The sequence below is a fragment of the Zonotrichia albicollis genome, chromosome 18, assembly GCF_047830755.1.
Source record: "Zonotrichia albicollis isolate bZonAlb1 chromosome 18, bZonAlb1.hap1, whole genome shotgun sequence".
In the NCBI taxonomy this organism is placed as follows: domain Eukaryota; kingdom Metazoa; phylum Chordata; class Aves; order Passeriformes; family Passerellidae; genus Zonotrichia; species Zonotrichia albicollis.
Window position 1 is genome coordinate 2322848 of NC_133836.1, and position 19674 is coordinate 2342521.

At 46.0% G+C, this 19674-nt stretch overlaps 1 protein-coding gene across 9 annotated transcripts in view; it reads left to right on the forward strand.

The window, feature by feature from the left end:
• The first annotated feature begins 8493 nt into the window (after positions 1-8493).
• PITPNM2 (phosphatidylinositol transfer protein membrane associated 2) overlaps positions 8494-19674 on the forward strand; it is a 125505-nt gene continuing 114324 nt past the window's right edge. For 5 of the 9 annotated variants that reach the window (XM_074553972.1, XM_074553979.1, XM_074553975.1 and 2 more), the window contains exon 1: positions 8495-8912. The gene's annotated coding sequence lies outside the window, so the exon portion shown is untranslated. Of the gene's footprint in view, positions 8913-10371; positions 10807-19674 lie in introns of those variants that run through there. The other 4 variants (XM_074553980.1, XM_074553981.1, XM_074553976.1 and 1 more) reach the window with 3 other exon arrangements.

Here is a 19674-nt window from a genome sequence, read left to right on the forward strand (position 1 = left end):
GTGTAATGTATTGGTGTATATATGGTGTATTGGGGAGATTTGAATTTTGATGATTATGAAGACAGAAATATTTATGTATTAATATATTAAAGGGACAGATTTCTGTTGAGAGTTCTTTTAATATTTATGAACCAGACCTCTCAGCAATGAGCAGAAAAAGGAAGGCCTGGACATGGCAGCCCATGTTCACCAGGGAGGGGGGTGCAGGAGCCAATGTGGATTTAGGAGTTAATCTGTCCCTAACTGATCCCACAGGCTCAAGGAAAGCTCATTCCAATTGAGTGCCCAGCAGGAAAGATTTACAGAATTGTGCCTATAGTTCATAGCTTGGGTAAACAAGGCCCTTTTTTCCTAATTATCTGCTTTCCTGTCTATAGAAATCACATTTTTTCTTTTGCTATCTCAAGATAATGATCTACTAATTGATACTTAGTTGATATTTATCCCTCTCAGGTCACCAACACCGGCTTTTTCTTGGTTTTTTTTGTTTTTTCTTTTTTATTTTTCTAATAATTGTTGTCCAGAGGAAAGCTGGGATCAGATGCTCTGAAGCACTGCAGTAATCTCCACCAAATGTTTTCATTTAATTAGTTGAGATCTACTTGCAACCCAAACCTGGGTCTGAGTAAGCAGCATTAAATTACACGAAGATCTTTGTGGAGCTCTGCATTCTGAGCATATTGTGTAATTTAGACTGAAACCTCAACATATGGCTTTTTTTTTCCCCCAAATATTCTACTTTTACCTTTCAAGCATGTTTTTAAAAGCAGTTACTTTTCCCACAGTATTTACAAGTTTATTGTATATTTGTTTCTGTTTACTGGAATAAATCACAGGTTTTTCTTAAAAAAACAAAACAGAAACAAACATAAACCCCCTCCCAAACTCCAAAGCCTTTAATAATTTTGAAGCTTTTTATTCCCACAGCAAGTTGGGAACTCCTGATGTCAGCAGGAGGAAGTGGTTGATACCAGGAGCTGAATATTCCATTTTCACTGGGCAGCCCTTGGAGGGCCAGGAGAGCCCCAAAGACAACAGGCTGGAAGAAACCTATATTCCTTCTAGGTGAGTTGGTTTCCTGAACTAAACTAAAATCTGAACTAAATTTCTCCATGTTTTTTGTTTATTCTGTTCCTGTTTGGGTGCATGAAATAAAATAAAAAACTTGATTTATTTATTTTTTTTCCTTCCACACTTCACGTTATTCAAGGCACCATTCTCCTCCTGAGAAAGACTCCTCACAGGAAGACTCTTCAACCAACACAATAGGAAAGAAAGAAAATGAGATGGCAGAAGCACCAATTCTAAAAGCCTTTAAAGAACTTGAAGAAGGAAAAATTCTTAAAGATTGGGGTACACAGACAGAAAAAGAAGATGCACCAACTAGTAACTCTTATTTTTATATTCCTGAACATGTCTTTACTGGCTTTTCTCTGTTTGCATGTCTTTTGGCTTTGGTATTCTCAGCATTCAAGTCCACCAGGATTCAATTGTAGGGATAAAAGAGGTTTTAGCATGCAAAATTTGTGGTGTTTTCCTAAGAAAATTCAAAGTTGGATATCTTAGTGATTTGTTTAGAACGGGGGAATGCAGAGGTTGTGGTTAGGTCTCAAGCTGAGGACTAGTTAATGTCCCCTTTGCTAAGAATATCAGTTTTTATAAACAGTTAATGGAGTCCTAACAAGGTCTGGCTGCTGTAAATCCATTCCAGTTTCCACGGTGTTGATGGGAATGGAACTGAGCAACTGGGACTGCCCTGAGCTGTAACAATGCTGATTTAGGGAAAACGCTGAGTCTTTGTTAAAATCTTGTGTTCTGGGCCTCAGGCAGGTCCTTCAGCCTTTCCCAAAAGGTGCTTTTGTCCTGATTTCCACTGTTTCTCTGTTCAACAGTGTTACTCAGCATAATTTCTCCCTCACACATTGCAGAGATCCTTTTTCATGAGTTAAATGAAACATGAATTTCATGTTCTGTGAGTAGGAAGAGAGACTTGAGCAGAACAGCAAAATAACGTTGATGTGAGGGATAAAACGCTCAGTTCAGGGGAATATTTGTGAATTCTTGTGTTGAAAAAGATTGATTAACATAAGAACTTCTTTTTCTTTTCATTAGAACCATCAGCTCGACGTCAGACTGTGGGGTTTGTGGAACCTTCCTTGGCTGCAAACAGATCCCCAGAGAAAGGGAGAGACCAGCACAGACCCAAACGGTTCAGCTCCCCCTGTGGCCAGAGGTCATCGTCCCTTCCTCCTGCCAACAGGAAACCCAGCACTCCCAGTCAGTGCCTTGCTCAGCCTTGCTTTGTGTCACTCAGAAAGCAGAATCCCATCGTGAAAGGCTGCTCTAGAAGAGGGAAGAGTAGGGACAGGGTTTCTGCATTGTTCTGGCAGTCTGAAAAATTCATGTCTGTAATGACGGGATATGCGAGAGTTCTAAGTTTATTTTCGTTTTTGCGTGTTGTGATGCACTTCTCATCTAATGTAGATAAACATGTAGACAGCTTTGAAGAGCACTCTGAGCTGCAAGCACACGAGTGGGAGGCACTGCACTGGGGAGCCTGAGGTGCATAAACAGACTTTGTCTTTTGCAGCAAGAAGAGAGATAATGTTGGCACCAGTGTCTGTGACATACAGCCCAAAACGATCTCCAAAGGAAAACCTCTCTCCTGGATTTAGCCATTTGCTCAGCAGAAATGAAAACACAGTGACAAGGTAGGAGTCTGCTGAATACAGTTGTGTTCTGATGATTTTTAGAGCTGCAGGATGTTTATCCAGGCTTAATGCTGCTGTTTCTTGTTCATTAAATGTCCGTGAAAATGAATTGTGAAGATTTCTGAATATAAAGCTAAGTTGTGCTTTTTTAAAACATGGCCAAGAAAATCTAGAATGATTGAACAGGATTTAGAAGACTTAGTCTTTAAAAAAAAAATTGTTTATTCACCCAAAAGGTGAAAAAGTAGAAAAGAACGTATTGCTTGATACATGACTTCTAACATGTAATTGCTGTGTGCTTCCTCCTCTGTAGGTTTGATATACTTCTAGATGACCTGGAAACTGGTGCTACTTCTACTTTACAGCACAATAATCCAAGGAAAAGGCTCCAGTTTCAGTCACTGGATGATGCAGAAGGTAATCTGTCAAAGTGGAGGCAAACTGTTCTTTATTTTTGTACCATGATTCTTTCCACAGGGGTAGTGGCTGCCTAACTAGAAAGCTGGCTCTTTACTCTGTGAAGCCCAACTTTTAAAAATCCTCTAAATCTTGCCTTATTCCTGTAGACAGAGAAATCCTGTCCATAAAATATTTTATTTTTATGTATATGTCTGTGTGCACAAACACACTGGAACAAGAGAAATAATTAAATTGAGAAAGAAGGGCAATACATTTCCCTGTGCTTAACTCAGTTATCCAATGCATATCTTAGTGGGGTCTATATTAAGATGTACACACTGAGTCATACTAATAAAATCCTATTACTAAACTTTGCATTATGGACAGCAAAGAGTAAGTAATAAAACCAGTTGTTTCAGATTTTTTGAAATTATTGAAATGGTTGATCTTTTCTCACCATGTTCCGCTTTTTGGTTTTATCCATGCTCTTATTCAGACTGGTGTTTGCATGACAACCAGTCAGCTTGGTGATATTTAGAAATGTACCAGTAAAAGTAATTCCTAATTATTACAACACAGGAACCTGGTTGTTAACCAAAAAATGTGCTGTGTTTCAAAGATCCCTTGAAAGATGACCCATACAAATGTTTTGCATTCCTTTGGGAAGCTGTTCAAGGCAAGGACTGAGGCTTTGCTCTTCCCTCTCCTCGGTTCATGCACTGCCAAAACCACACTGCTTGTGCTGCCATTGGTTTCTTTTTCTGTCCTGTGTAACAATTTCCCAGGTAATCACAAAATAAATAGAACTGTTCAACTGTTGTGTTGGTAGGAAGGCAGCATTCAGGTGTCAGGCAGAGCCCCTGTACTGAACCTGTCAGTAATGGAATGAAGAAAGCAGCAGCAGCCTGGGAGGAGAGGAGCCAGAGACACGAGGCAGTGCAATCACCTTGTGAGGAAGACTTCAAGTACACAGCAAGGATTCCAACCCTGGCTGAAACTGAGAGGCTTTTTGATGAGCTGACTCACGAAAAGCAACAGGCAAAGATTATTTCTGTTTTCAAGTTGTGACAAATTGTAATTGTTCTGTGAGAGGTGAGGGATGGAGCCTTTTATCCATGGAATGCGTGGCTGAAATTCATCCTCAACCTCAGTGTCACATCAGGAATGTGCCATTGTCCTTCCCTGTCCCTAAATCCCTTAAAGGAGAGTCCCTGTAACAAGCCCAGTGTGGGTGGGGGTTGGCACAGTATTCTGGTGGTAGAGAACAAAACTCTCCATGTAGCTGTAATCCACACACCTCAGCTCTCCTTCTGTGAGAGGACTTAGCAAGGCTCATATTGGCTCTTGAAACTAATTTACAGCTGAAGTGTTTTCTGTTATTAGATTGAGGCTGCACTCAGCCGAATCCCTTGTTCTGGTGGAAGAATGACCTTGCAAGCAAGACTAAATCAGGTGAAAAAGCCTCTCTGAATTACTGTTCTCTTCTGTTCTTCCACAGTTGAGAATACATAATGTAGAGGAAACATCCTCTGGGTAGTGAGTGTGATTACTGTGGGAATTTTTATGTTAGAGTTTTTATATTGTTTAATGTCTTCTATTTTTTGTACATGGGATGCATTTTGCCAAATTACTGCCAGAATAGTGCTAAAACTGAGAGGGAGATAAAGGCAATGCATTAACAAAATGCAGTGACTATCAAATAGATCCCTGAAGCTGCAGAGAGGATGTTGAGCTGTAGGGGAAATTGAAAAGTTTAGTTTTTGTTTGGTTGGATGTTGTCTCCTTGAAAGTACAGAAAAAGAAGGCAAAAATAACGGGTTTAGGTGGAATACAGGGAGGTGCTTTCTGTGGAAAACTCTGCAGACTCTTTTAATAAAAACAAGTCTCAAAGTTGTCTTATAGAGATCTCTGCAAAGCCTTCAACTTCAGCATTTCCTGAATTGTGATCCCAGGGTGTGTTATCAATTCATCAATTTGAAATTAAAAGTGCATTCCAGTAAATCAATACTGCTACTTACTACAGTGATCAACTGGTTCCTAAATATGCCTAATATTCCTAAATATACCTAATATTCCTTATATTCAGCCTGTCTTAATTCTTGTCAGGTTTCTCTCATGGAGTTTTGTAAGTCATATGTTAAAAAAGCCAAAAAATACATAAAAATAACATGACAAGTTTGCGGGTCTGGCTCTGGTTTTTGGGTGATAACAAAGCAGCTAAGGCCTCAAAAAAGATACCAGGAATATAGGAATGATAGCAGTTTCCTAATTTTAGAAGGATCATTTGATTTCATGATATATTATTAATGCTTTTTGTTCTTTCTTTTAACTCCTCCTTTTAGGAAGCCCTGGAAGATCGTTTGGAAAGAATTAACAGAGATTTGGGGTTAATACGAATGACTCTGAAAAGATTTCATGTTTTGAGAACTTCTGCAAATCTTTGACAGTTCTCTCTTGACTGCAAATATACTTTTTTTTTTGCACTAATATATAATGATGCACTCAGTAAATGCAAATTGTTTTGTATTTTTATAAACCCTGAAAAGTAGTTTTGCAACCATGTTACCCTTTACAAACAGCAATATTTTGTACTTCAAACAGCCACCTCTATTTTAAATGTATTTTGTTACACCTGAGAAATCAATGTTTATCCTGTATTGTAATATTTTTAGAAATATTAATTATTTTTAAATAGTGATATTCAATTTATAATAAGAAACGAAAAGGCAGCTTGTTTTCAGGAAAAAAAAAAATGGTAGTATTACCCTTTTGCACTTGGTTTTCCTCCACTATTTTATAAATATTTATGGTGTGATGTAAATATTGGCCAAGAGGAGATTTTGGACTTTAATACAAAAAGCAACATGAGTTTACCTGTGTTAAAGGGAACCACTGTTGTGTGGTAAATGCTTTTAATTGAAACCTTTTCCATGGGTGTTTGTCATTGGGACAGAACTGTGAGCAATACTTGCACTGTCTCTGGCTGGGGCAGGAAAATCCGTGTGGGATGGATGTGAGGGCTCCCAGCAGTGCCAGAGAGGGGATGGTGATACTGTGAGTGCCAGCATTCCCCTGGCAGCAGCTCCAGCTGACACTCCAGGACTGCAGCTCCTTCCCTGACCTTACTGGGTCCCTGTGCCAGTGTTCTGTTCGTGTACATTTCATGTATTTGTGAACATAAATTCATTTTTCTTGGTGGAAAAAAAATGCATATTTGCCAGTTGACATATTGTTGCGTTGCTGTCCAACATTGATATTTTGGTTTGTATTTTAATATTAAATAAATGTTTAATTAGATTCTTTCCTCCTGCCCAAGTACAGTAATAGGCTCTGGGATATTACATCAGAGGTAATGTAGGTTTTAATCATATTGTGTGTTTCAAATTCTGTCCTTGTTCAAGATGTTTGGCCACCAATGATGTGATTACAGGGCCAGAATAGCTGTCGTAAAGGAAGCTTGAGAAGGTCTGATTCTAAAATTAGAGTGCTGTGGTTTAAGATATTGGATGAGGAATTGTACAACCCATGCATGGTCTTTTCAGAAATTCTGTAGTTTTTGCAACCCTGTGGGTACTTCAGTGCAAGATCAGAGCTGGGGAGAAGTCAAGGATGGGAGTTTCTTGTTTTCTCTTTTACTCTGAAATGCAGAAATTGGGTCTGAATGCTTGGAGAGGAGTTGCTCCAATGTATTCCCAGTCTCCACAAACAGATGTACAATTCTGATGGCATTCCATGTTCTCACTGGTGATTTTTACTTAGAAGGAGTGGAAGGGTGGAAAAAATAATCTTTTCTTCCCTGTATAACTCTATTCAGCTGCAGTTTTCCCACTATTCTGTTATTAACAGGTACAATTTTAAAGCATTCTTCAGAAATAGCAGTCAGCCAGCAGGATTTTTCCAAGGAATCCATCACAGGAACAATTCATGAATCCAGTAATGGTCTTGTTTTCTTTCATCAGTGCTGCAGCAAAACCAAAGAATTTTCCTGACAGACATGAGAGGCAAGTAGGTAAATCAGCTCAGCTCTTTGACTGCCTCTCCTTGTAACCTCCCTTCATCTCCACTCCATTCTCTCCAGCACTATTCATATTCATGGACTCTTTTTTATTACATCCAGAAAACTGAATTGTGAGTCAGAATTTATTTTTTAATCAAAAGTCCTCCTCCATCTGTTGGAGCTCTTTAGGCTATTTCTGTTCTATTATAACACTGAAGGGAAGGGGAAAAAGTGTTGCTTTGAGTAAACTTCTAGGCCAACCTTCTGAGATCTCTGTGTGCCCTGTGCAGTGTGGTGCCTTTGCCCTGATTCATCCGAGGGACAGAGGCTCTGCAGTTCCAGATTAAATCAGTGGGAGGCCTGAATGCTCAGCGCTCCTGAAAATCACACCCGAAGCACCAAAAACTGGGACACACGGAGCTTCACTGCCTGCCGGCCCTGCCCTTTGCTGGACATTGTCCTTTTGTTTTTAATCCCCTTTCAACTTCCTCTTAACACCAGAAAATTGCCTTGTTCTCTCTTTGAGAACGCATAAGGATTTCCAGATAACCAGAGAGGCTTTTTCTTCCTCTGTGGAGGACTTTAGTCATCTTCCTCTCGTGTTCTCACCTGACACCTCCCAGCTATGTTGGTGTTTATCGCCTTTCCAGATCTACAAGGTCCTGCCTGGAGCCCCAGGCTCTGCTCTGCCCCAGTCTGCCCTTGCAAGACACTCCCAAGCATACTTTTCTCTATGATAATAAACATTTCAACTCCTACAGCTCTGAGATTTGAACTTTGGAAAATAAAATTTGTTTGTTCGCATCTCTAGAAAGCAAATTTAAAAAGTTGTAGCTTTGATAGGTTTAGGCTGTAATGTGAACTACAACTCAGTCTGGCAAAGCAGGGAGCAGTTACAAACAAACTGCGAGTACTTTGCAGAGAGGGGGGAAAAGGGCCGGCATGATGCATCCTGAATGAAAAACAACCGCAGGAAATTAACAAAGGTTTAAAAGGCCACGGTAAATTTCATCGCAGGGTCTTTTCCTGAGGTTTCTGCATGAAACGATCGCTGAACTTTTTGAGATTTTTATTGTTCCCGACTGAGCTTTACGGAGAGTGAAGCTCGAGGAGTCGCCAGCGCTGCTCTGAGGGCAGCTGAGGGCAGAGCGCGGGCTCGGTGAGCGCCGCTACCCTCGCTGAGGGCACCGCTACGGGCAGCGAGCAGGGGAACGGAGGAAGGCGGTACCAGCCCGGGGATCCCCGCAGCATCCGCTCGCTCTTTCCCGGCTCTTTCCCCATTCTTTCCCAGCTCTTTCCCCGCTCCTCCCGCGCCTTCCCCTCACGCCGGGGCGGTCCCGCTGCCCCGCGCTCCTCACCACGACCGCCAGGCGGCGCCCTCACCCCGCCCGCTCGCCTGAGGGAGCGCGGAGCGGCGCGGGGAAGGAAGTGGCGGCTCCCGGTGCTGCCGGTGCGCGGGGCTCGGCTCGCTCGGCGGGCGGATAAATCCGCGCGGCCGCCGTGCCACGGCAGGGCAAGGGCAGTGCCGGTGCGGGGTTCTTCGCCTTCCCCGTTCCCTCCTCCCCCGCAGCTGCGGCGGCCCGCCCGCCTCGCCTTCCCCCGCCTCCGCCGTCCCCGCGCCGCGGCAGCGCCGGCGGGCGAGGAGCTGCCCGCGCCCGGCCCGCCCGCGCCGGGGATTATGCCAGCGGCGCGCGGGCATGCCGGCAGGCAGCGACCCGTAGGCAACGGCAGCCGCCGAGCCGCGGCGGCATCGGCAGCAGCAGCAGCAGCAGCGGGAGCCGTGGCCGCCGCGCCGGGAGCAGCCGGTGCGTGGCGGGGGGACGCTGAGGGCGGGCGGGGGGCGGCGGGGCGAGCACCGACACCTGGCGGCCCCCGGGATGGCCCGGCCGTGCCTCGGCGGGGGCGGGAACCGCGGCGGGCCTGAGGGGAGCTGAGCTGGGGTGGCCGGGCCCGCGGGGCGGCTGCGGCTCTGTGGAGGGGCCGGTGCGGCGCGGGGGCCCCTCCCGGGACCGCGGAACGGCCCCCGCGGGCCGCGGCGGGTCCCGGCCGGCACCTGGAGGCTGCCGCGGCCTCAGCGGGGCCGGGCTGTCCGTCCTCCCCCGGGATACGGCAGTAAAAGTTTCCCGATGGAGCAGCCGGTGACCGGGAGGGCCCCGCGGCCATGGCAGCGCCCGGCACCGCACAGCAGGGACGCGGGGTCCGGCGTGTGGCACGGCCGGTGCCGGGCTCTCCCTGCGCTGGCGGGCTGCGGGCGGCAGGCACCGCTCCGTGCCGCGGGGACAGCCGGGGACGGGCGGACGGACGGAGCACCCTCCCTTGCCGGGTCGCGGCACCCGGAGCGTTCGGGGCGGTCACGGCTCGGGGCCGGAGCCAGCCCCCGGGAGAGCTCCGTCCTGGCCCCCTTCCTCCGGTACCGCATCTCCGAGCCTTGAATTTCACCGAATTCGGCTCTAGCAGAGGCCCCCGGTGGAGGTTTTGCCGTGCGGTGGCCTCGGACGGGGCCTGCCCGTGGGGAGGGGATGAGGGGCTGCCCGGGGGTGCCTCCCGTCCCTGAGGGAGAAGAGGGCGAGACCCTCACAGAACAAATGCCGGTGACCGATCAGAGCTGAGGGACAGCCCCGGGAGCGTTCGGGGCTCGAGACCTCCCTGTGTGAGGGCACGGCTGGGTGGTGACTGGAGCTGGCCGTGCTCCTCAGGCGGTGCTTTTCCTTGCGGGAGTGGGAGGAAGCGATTCTTCCCTTTGGAAAGAGCAGAATGCCCGTTCCTCAGCGGGATGACGGGCTGCAAGAGGGGATTCGTTTTGCTGGGCCCGGCAGTCCTTTCTCCTGGCCTCCCCACCCCTTGACAGAAGGGATCCTGGTGTTCCCCAACCCTGGGCTCCATCCTGGAGCTTGCTGCTGCTCCACGGCTACAGCGTGAACAGCTCCAGCTTTTTGCCCAGCTGTGGGAGGATTAAATCCCTTCCTTCACGTCCTCCCCAGCCTCTCCTGCTCTGCTGAAGAAGCAGAAGCACGGAGTGCACTGAGGCGCTCAGCCTGGAGCTGAGGGCATCCTTCAGGGAGCCCCTCAGAGGAGCGCCCTGCTCAGTCAGCTACACAATTCAGTCCTGTCACATTTCACTTTTAAATGCCATGACTGAGGTGAAGTTTATTTTAACTGTGTGTTTAAGAAATAAAAAAGTTTCTTTATGTGTTGGTACCTGCTGTAAAGTGAGAGCTTCCATCTTCTCTGTGCTCTGTGCGTCTGGAAGCTGCTAAGTGGAAATTTGATGTCAGGAAGCGTCTTTAGGCTTTGAAGCCATAATCTGTGAGTGCTCAGCTCTGAACAGGAAAGTGACGATGGATCCGTCTTTGTGGACATCGGGAGTTGAACAGGCGGATGTTTGAGCGCATGTGAGAGTATCAGTGGCTGTAGGACTCCTTATCCCCGGTGGCACCGATTCCTGTTCCGTGCCCACATCTTTTTGCTCGTGCTGTATTTTTATCGCCTGGTTTATTTTTGTCGTGGCTGCGTTGTGCTCCGGGTAACACAAGCCGCCTGACTGCCGTTCAGAGTTCAGCCCTGGCTTCTGGCCGAGGGGTTTTCCCCCCACCCACGGCTGAACAAGGGACTGCTGTTTGTAGGGCAGCCCTTTCCCTCTTTTCCTGTGGCAGACCCGCTGCCTGCGCTGGATCCCCGAGTGCCTGGGTATTGTGGCAGGTAACCAGCTCCTTGTAATCGGAACGGCTCCTCGGGATCTGCAGCATAAAGGATGGCCGGGCATGAAAGCACTGCTGCAGGCTTGTCCTGGCTTGTTGTTTGTCTCAGGATTTCTGCTCTGTGGTCCTTGCAGTGTGTTCTGGTTGTGGCAGAATCTCTGAGAGGGGAAGGAAGGAGCAGCTGGGGCTGGGAGCGCAGCGTGTGCTGCTTCTGATGGAGCAGACTTGTGCTAGGCTGCTGGGCTTCATTAATCATATTTAAGTTTCTGTCACTAACTTTTAATTAAAAGCATAGTTGATACCACTTTAATGAACGTACAGATGTTAGCCATCTTCATGCATAAAAATGCTTTTTAATTCCCTTACTATTCCCTTTATGGCCCTTAGATGCTTTTGCTGCCATCTAAACCGTGTACAGTAGCAGCTGTTTATCTTCTTAATAAAACTTTTTCTTGCATCTGTGTTCGGGAAACAGTAATGGTTTGAGTAAACAATTCCCTGGTATCCTTTAGCAACATTTTTTTAAGAACTTGGCAGAAAGGGTCAGAAGTGGTGCCTAAAACGTGAACTCCAAGGCTCTTGCTCACTATAGCCCTGAGCCTCGTGTAAGTCACCTGAAATTTTTGGCTGTTTTCAGGCTTATGTGAGCTGATGAGGAAAATAAGAAGCCCTCAGTGTATGACTTTTGATTCTGATGAGCTTCACGAGGATCTTTTCCCCAAATGACAACTTCTTATTAAAATATCTTTTCTATTTTGGGTTTGCTGCTGATGGTGTGTGTCAATGCTTTGTCGCTTGTTGTGCATCTAACAGCCTGAGCATTTATTGTGATTTACCATCTGGCACGTGGGAGTTTTATCTAACTTCTCGTTTTACTTGACAGCAACCAGTTTGGAAAGACCTTGTCCTGGGTTTTTTTTTTCCCCTAATAGAAATTCTCAAAACTTAAAACTGACAATGGGGCTAAAAGGTTTTGAATTTAAATAATTACTCTCTTTCTATTCACAAATTGTTACTGCTTCTGTGAGATGGCCAAAGAGAGAAGCAGCACATCCTTCAAGTGAGCTAATTTAAAGAAGGTTCCTCCAATTAGTCCTAAGGAGCATTTATCTCCCCTCTGCATTCAAATAAAACTCTTGTCATTCAGTTGCTGTCTTGGCAGCCCGAGTGGAAGGCTTTGGAAAATGGCAAGTGAAAGCTGATGCTCGCTCCTGAGCACAGTTTGACTCATGCCTTTCATGCATATTCACCATAATGTCCTGTTCCAGGACGAGCAGGATCCCTCGAGAAACATTTCTTCTTTTCAGGTGTTTTTCTTTTAGGCTTCCTCTTATTAGAGGCTCAAATAAGGGGAGAGCCTAGAAACAGGCAAGATGTATTGCTTTGCTTTATTTTTATTTTCTTAGAAGGAAAAATTATCCCATGGTTTTCTTAACAGCCAGTTTCTCTAAATGGTGAAGATGCCTTCTCATTTAATTTTAAAACTGGCTGACGTAGAATGTGATGCAATTAATATTTCTGTTTATCTCCCCAAATTGGTAAAATATGCCTAAATTTAATTTTGAGCCCAAAAGCATCTTATAAACAAAAATGTTCTGTAGTTTTTCAGTGTGAATGGAGATGGAATAATTAATGGGGTAGGGAGGAGAGAATAAATAAAACACTTTTTATTTATAACTTGATTTCCTGGGTGTTGGAGGAAATCCAAGTGCCACAAGATTGTACTGGGGCAGAGTCTGTCTGAGCTCACCCAGAACTGAGAGGGAATGTGGCTTCTCTAATTGTGGTGTCCATGCCAAGAGTCCTAGGAAAATTTAAATGAACAAAGTAATGGATGATATTTGGATGTTCTTAATGTAAGAAGAAAACAATCTAGCCTGGGGCTGGCCCAGATCCTGTCACTACAGGGAGTTCTAATCAGCACCATGCCAAGTCAATAGACACAGCTCCCGAAGTCAGGCTTGTGCATTTTCCAGAGGAAAGAGGGTTTGCTGGTGTGACTGGATGGTGGCTTCAATTTTTCCTTTTAATCGAACTAATATTTCTTGGATGCTCACAGCAAAATGCTTCAGTAGATCCCACTGGAGAAGTTAGAAAGCAGTTGGGAAAAGGTTTCTTTCATTTTGAAGGAGGGAGGGGGAGGTGCAGGGAGCTCCTGAGGGATGGCAGGATCTGGAGCCGGAGCTGCTTCCCCTTCCTGCAGCTCTTCCTGAGCGCGGCACACAGGGCCAGGGGAGCCGAAAGGAGAGGTGGCTCAGGCAAGTGGAGATTTTGGGCAAACCTGGGTGCAGGGAAGAAATCCAGCTGGCACAGGGCTAAAACCTGCCCTGGGGAGCTCGGCCACACCTGAGGAGGTGCTGGCTATGCAGGGAGAGGCCATCCAGGAGGGAAAGGGGAGGGAAAGCAGCCCCTGCTGTGCCAGGGGGGCTGAGGAGGATGAGCGGGACCCTGCGCTGTGGTGGCTGGGGCAGGGCAGGGTGGGGGCCTGGCAGTCCCAGGGCATTGTCTGGGCTCATTGCCCCAAGGTCACTGTCCTTGTCCCAAGGGCATTGTCCCGGCAGCCTCGGACCTGGCACCGGGCAGGGACAAACATGCCAGCGCCCTGAGTGTGCCCAGGGTGCCACCAAGGGCAGGGACGAGCACACACCTGGCTGAGGAAGGAGTGCTGATAGGAGCAGGGGCACCCACAGCAGTCTCAGTCTCCCAGCAGCAGCTCAGGCTGATTTTGGCTTCTCCTCACCCAGGTAGTGCCTGAGAACTCCAAAATAGATTTTTTTTTTTTCCTGGCTTTAAACAGCCTCCAGAAAATCTTGCTCAGACAGATTTGGAGACCTACAACATCCAGAAGTGTGCATCTCTGTGGACCTCAAGTTGTTTTTGTGCAGAAATAACCCAAGGCTGAGTAGTGAGTACCTTGGATAGCGAGGGCTCTGCACAGCTTTTACAGTCCTGGCTTTGGGTTTGGGCAGCTGAGCTTGGTGAGTGCTGAGGTGTGGGCACAAACCTAAAAATCTCCTTGGCAGGAAAACAGGGATTAGGTGAATTGGAGAGAGTCCCTTGATGTGATGAGGAAAAGTGATTTGCCCTTCATGGCTTTCTTTAAACAGCTCAGTCTCCAGTAGGAGAACCAGATACTGGGATTTCTACTGAGGGATTTTCCAGCAGTTTCGGTGGTCTCATCATGGTGGGGGGAAGAAACTGAGATCCAGAAAATCCTGTAGAGGAACAGAGGTGGTTTGCTGTGAGCTGGGAAGGCACAGCTGGATTTGGGGAGGAAAATAGTGAATGAAATGCTGGAAAGATTTGTAATTCACCATTGGACAGGGATTCCCGTAGTGGCCAGGGAAGCTGACTCTGATTTGTTTGGATTGCTGGCACTTACATAACGATCAGGGAGCTTCAGGATACTAATTCAGGCTTAACCCTCAGAGCAGTGACCTGGGAAGGCATTTTAATGGCACGATAACCAATGTGGAGGGTGGGAGTGTGCAATCACATCAGCACTGAGGTATCTGGGCACTGAGGGCGAGGCCTCCTTATCTCTGGCTCCAAAGAAGTTTGGTATTTGCATGACTTAACTCTGGATGTGTAGAGGGGCCTTAATCCCATTATGTGCTTTAGAAGGTTATGGGAGGATTTCAGGTTTTTCTGGTCCACCAGTTCAGCTTCAGCTGTGTTTTGAACAGGTATTCATAAGGAGTTGGGTTTGGATCATTTTGTGTCTCTTTTCAGATGGTTTGGGTTGGAGTCAGAGTTATCCATAGCAAAACCTGGAGGGCTGTGGGCATTTCTGGAGAGGCAAAAAAAAATAATGGGCTGCCATCAGTTACTACCTGTTTGAAAGAAACAGAAAAACAATTTCACATATGCATTTGTGTATAAACATGGTGTAATTATGTTTTGTACACATCAGAGGACAATTCACTGGGAATAATTTCACTTGTAATTTGTTTCAAGATCAATACCATAACTTAAATAACCTTCTAAAGGTACAAACATGGTAGAATCACTTTCTCTATGTGGGTGGCTTACCTATTTTAATGCTGCCTTTTTTTTTTTTTTTTAAAGAAGGAAATAGAGATTTTATATTTATCACATGAGATGAAATTGAAATCTAAATATTTACATCTTTTCACTGGATCTGGGGTTGAGCACCAGCTGTAGGCGTTGCCAAGCTGTTTAAGTTGTCTCCTGCACAGAGCAGGTTGATTTCTCCAGGGTGATGGAGAGATGGAGCCTCGTGTTTCTGGCTCTTGTTTTCTGTCCTGTGTCTGCATCTGGAAATCCTTCCCTCTGTGGGCTCTGTGACCTGGCCCCACGTTCACAGGGTGTTCCAGCCCAAACGTGCTGGAGCTGGATACAAGTTGTCTCCACCAGAATGCAGAGCAAACTGCAAGCTGTGAAACTGGAGGGGGAGTCTGGGCCAGGAGGATGTAAATAACTCGAGATATTTGGTGGAAAAGAGCAGGAGGGGGAGGAAGGCCTCTTGCTTGGTTTTCCTCTGCCATCCCGTCTCCTCAGTGACATCCTCTGTGCTCTTCACAAGCAAAGGTGGAGGGAGGATCACTTCTGTTCTAAAGAAGGGTAAACCAGGAGCAGACACAGGAAATGTTGCAGGCACATTTCAGCAGAAGAGACCTAAAATTCCTGAGATTTCTGCCTCTGCTTTTGTTTTGCTTTCCTTGTTTCCCCGTTAATTTCTTGAGCAGGCTTGACATGGGGTTTTTAGGCTTCTGATCCCCCAAAGTGAACTGATAGAGAACACATAGCCTGTTTGGTTCTCCCTCCTTGTTTTTAAGGATCATTTATCCAGACTCACGGGACTCTTTGTTTGTGTAACCTGTCTCTGGCTTGTAAAACGTTGTTCCTTGTGTTACCTTCAACAAACAGTAAACATCTTCCATCAGATATCCTCAACAATGTGTTCAGCCTGGGCACAACTGTTTCTGTTGAGACTAGAACAATTTCAATGCTCTCTTTTGCTTATATTTAATACCTATAAATAAGTTTTTCAGAAGGGCACCTTCATCTAGCACACTGTCACTGTGAGGAAAAAAAGCATATTCGGACAAGCCTGCTTGAAGGATTAAACTTTTTTGTTCAGCTTCTGTGTGTTGCCCTGGCTTCCCAGTTTTCATTTATCCTTTTGTTTAGAGCAGGGAGAGATGGTTTCCCTTGCCTTGGGTATCTTTAGGTCAGATCTTCTGCCTCATGTCTGCCAAACATCTGGGCAGAGAGGATGGAGAGGAAACACCTTTCTGTCCTCCTGCCTGTTCCTTTGTACAGGTGCCCCAGCAGCAAAAGGAGTTTGACATAAAGGGGAGATTTATTTCACTGTCTAATGGAGCATCTGTATTATCAAAGGCAGATATGTCAGAGCGCTTTCCCCCTCCCTGCTCTGTCTTTTGTTGTCTGAATGTCATTTTGCTGATAGAACTTGTGTTTTATTCCTTGTTATCAAACTAGAACTGGAGAAAAAAAGAAAAAAAAAGAGGTGATGCTTTGTCTTAAACGTTGTTACCAAAATCATCAGCTAAACCAGGTAGAGTGAGGATTGTAATTCCTGGTTTAAAGACTGAGGATAATTTGGCTTTCAGACCTCCCATTTTTCCTAAATCAAGTTTATGGTAGCAGCAGCCATGAGTGTCAGCTTCTGATTATAAACAGATTTGGAGCCACTAAAAACCTCCTTGAAATCAGTTTGACAACTGTTTGAGAACCTCCTTTTTAATATTCTCAGCAAGTTCCCTGCTGAGGTCTCTTGCAGCAGCCTTGTAGATCTTGTAGATGTTAGTCTTCCCTGCATATTTTATTTTAACTTGCTCTAAGCTTCCTAGGAGAATGCACATGGATAAGCTTTTCCAAGCTTTTTAAAAATTCATTTTTACATGGAAACCTGGGCTCAGCAAGATAGGAGTTGAGTGGAAACTGGTTGTGCTGTGCTGGGTATGCAGCACCATGGTGCTGAGAGCACCTTGCAGGGAGATGCTTTTTGCTTTTGTTTGGTTTTCCTGAGGCTGAATCCCAATTTCTCCCTGCAGTTTGTGACTCCAGGCGGGGCTCAGCACCTGCAGGGGGTGGAGGTGCAGATCCATCCCCAGGGCAGACCCTGGGATGGGCTGGGGGGCTCAGGGTGCACAGCTCAGGTGCGAGAGGGGAAGGGAGATTGCCTGGTGCTGGTTTTTATTGCTCTGAACTGCTCTGAACCACCTGGGCAGCTCCTAAGGTGTAGTAAACCCCTCAGGTTTAGCCAGGGCCCCTTGGAGAATAAAATGCTGACACAGCGGCAAAGAAGTTTCCTGTCTCCAGGGACATCCGCCTTGTACCTTATCCCTATAGCCATGGAAGGCAGTATGTTGTTAACCCTACTATTGGTCACTTATGGTCACCCTAACACCTTTGCCATTGGTCAGGATTGGATCCAGGCCAAGGGTATAAAAGTAGCACACTGTACCCCTACTGACTCGGAAGAAGAAGAGCTGAGACCCTTCACGGACCCTGCAATAAAGCCATACTCGTGGAACAGCCAGCACCTTCTGCTTCTCCTCTCTCTGCCGTCTGCTGGAGCCTTAGGCCAAGGGAAAAGCTACCTAGCAAGCAAAGCTGAAATCACAAGAGCTGCCTGATCACTAAGAGCTGAATATTCCCTGCTTGTTAGGGGCTAACCCGCGGCCTTGGTCTGAGAGCGAGCTGGCTTCTGGCACCCAGTGCCCTTGGGGACTGAGCTCTGGAGCTGGAACAGCTTGCATAGGATACGACCAAGCAAGGCTCATTTACTGAGGGAGCATCACCCCAGGCCTGTGCTGCGTGCCTAGGGCTCTGCTCTGCAGGATCAAGGGAAATTCCATCTGGAGGTGGCACAAACAGCCCTGGCAGCCTTTCTTTGTTCTGGCTGGCAGCGGGAGCAGAGCCGGGGACAGATTTCCATTTGACTCATCTGTTGGTGAGATGGTGACACCCTTGAGTCACATTAAAAACGAGACCTTGTCGCTGAATTGGCACATCACGGAGCAGGTGTTTGCTGGGGTTTTGGGGGTTTGTCCTTGTTCAGAAAATTATTTTTGTGTTCGCCGAGATGGGATGAAATTGATTAATGGTGTTGCTGATGTTCTGGGTTAAAAATAACAGGAAAACCTGATTCAGGTGGAGTGCTGGAAGTTAACTGTCAAGATAACCTGCTTGAAATAGTTGTAAAGGCCTAAAAAATAAACTAAAATAATAAAAAAGCTGAATGCCCAGTAGCCAGATGGTTGGAAGAGAACACCCCACGATCAATGAGGCAATATGTAAATATTTTCGATCATTACCACAGTACTGCTGTGTTGACATTGAAATTCAGAGTGTTATTCTGTGGGACTCCTCATTGATCAGCAGATGAGCTCTGATAAAACAGAGGATGAAAGCACAATACTGAGCATTATTATGGATTGTGGATTTCATTGACAAGGACAGGCTTCCATCAAGGGCCAGGAATGGATTTCAGACGCTCTTTAAGCACGTTGCTGAGCCACTGTGCTCCTTTCTGGCTGTCAGCTACCAATTAAATGGTGTTTTATTTCTTGAGCTTCTTTATTTAAGGTGAAATACTGCATAATTGACTAATTTTTCTGTGCTAATTGCTACAGTTATATGGGAAGGAGCAAGGTGGAAGCTGACATAGAGTTCTCTGCTTTGAAATATACCTGGTTAGAAATGACTGGAAAATAATATTAATCAAACAGCTGAATTAAAGTAATTTTTTTTCATAAAAGATTCTCCTGAAAGCTGATTGTAGAGACCCTGTCTGGCTGAGTCACTTAGAAACCTTCACGGGGTGATAGCATTCTCATGAATAAAGCATGAGGTGCCTTTGGCATACACAGGTGCTGAACCCACCCAGAGCTTTTTCTTTTTTTTTTTTCCCCTTCTCTTTAAAAAAAAAAAAAAAAAAAAAGAAATATATATATCCCATCGGTTTTACTGCCCTCAGAGGGGAGTCTGAAGCTTGACACTAAATGGACTCTTTTGAAAGCTGCTTTTTAGGATCTGCTGACCCCAAAGCAATCCCAGCAGGGCTGCTGGTGGTGGATCCTGGGATCCAGCCTGGAGGGAGCTCTGGGAAGGAGCAGGTGCCACCTCTGTGTGATATTAAATGTGACTCTTCCTGCTTTACATAGACTGCTGTGAGGTTCCTGAAAATCTTATAAGGGTGCATATACAATGTAGGGTTTGAGTTTTTTGAGATATTTTTTTCTTGCAGTTGATCAGAGCAATGGGTTGTAACATTTCCCATTTCATACAAGGGAATAAAGACTTTTAGGAAAGGCTTAATGACTTCTAAGGAGGGAGGGAGAGGGCTCTTGGCAAATGAAAAGCTCATTATAGCTGCAGCAGGGTCCAGAGCCCAGGCAGCTTCTGGAAGCTTTTTGCTGTTTGTTTTCCCTCCCTTTCCCTTGGGTCTGGCTGCTTACAGTGCAGCCAGGACCTTGTGCTCCTTTGGGAATGTAACCCCGGGGCACTTGGAGGGTCCAGATGCTGCAAACATCAGAGAGGGAAAAATGGCCTCAGTGCCTTTCCAAGCTGCTTGTGTTCTCCAGTTAACGGCTGCCTTTCTCTTGCATGTTGATTAATTTCCTGGCACGTCCTGGAGCCTGTTCCTCCCATCAGAGTCCTTAGGATTTTGAATTTATTTCCCTGTGGTTTGTTGATTTTTAGTTGCTCACTTGTATCCCTTTAGTGCTTTAGGGTGGCTGTTAGGAGAACAGAAACCACCTTTCCTGAGGATAAAGGGCTCTGGAGACTCTCTGTGGTCTGAAACTGATGCTCCCAAGCCATGGGCATGTGGTGTTTGACCACAGCTGACACTCGCTAGGGCTTAGAATTTATTCAT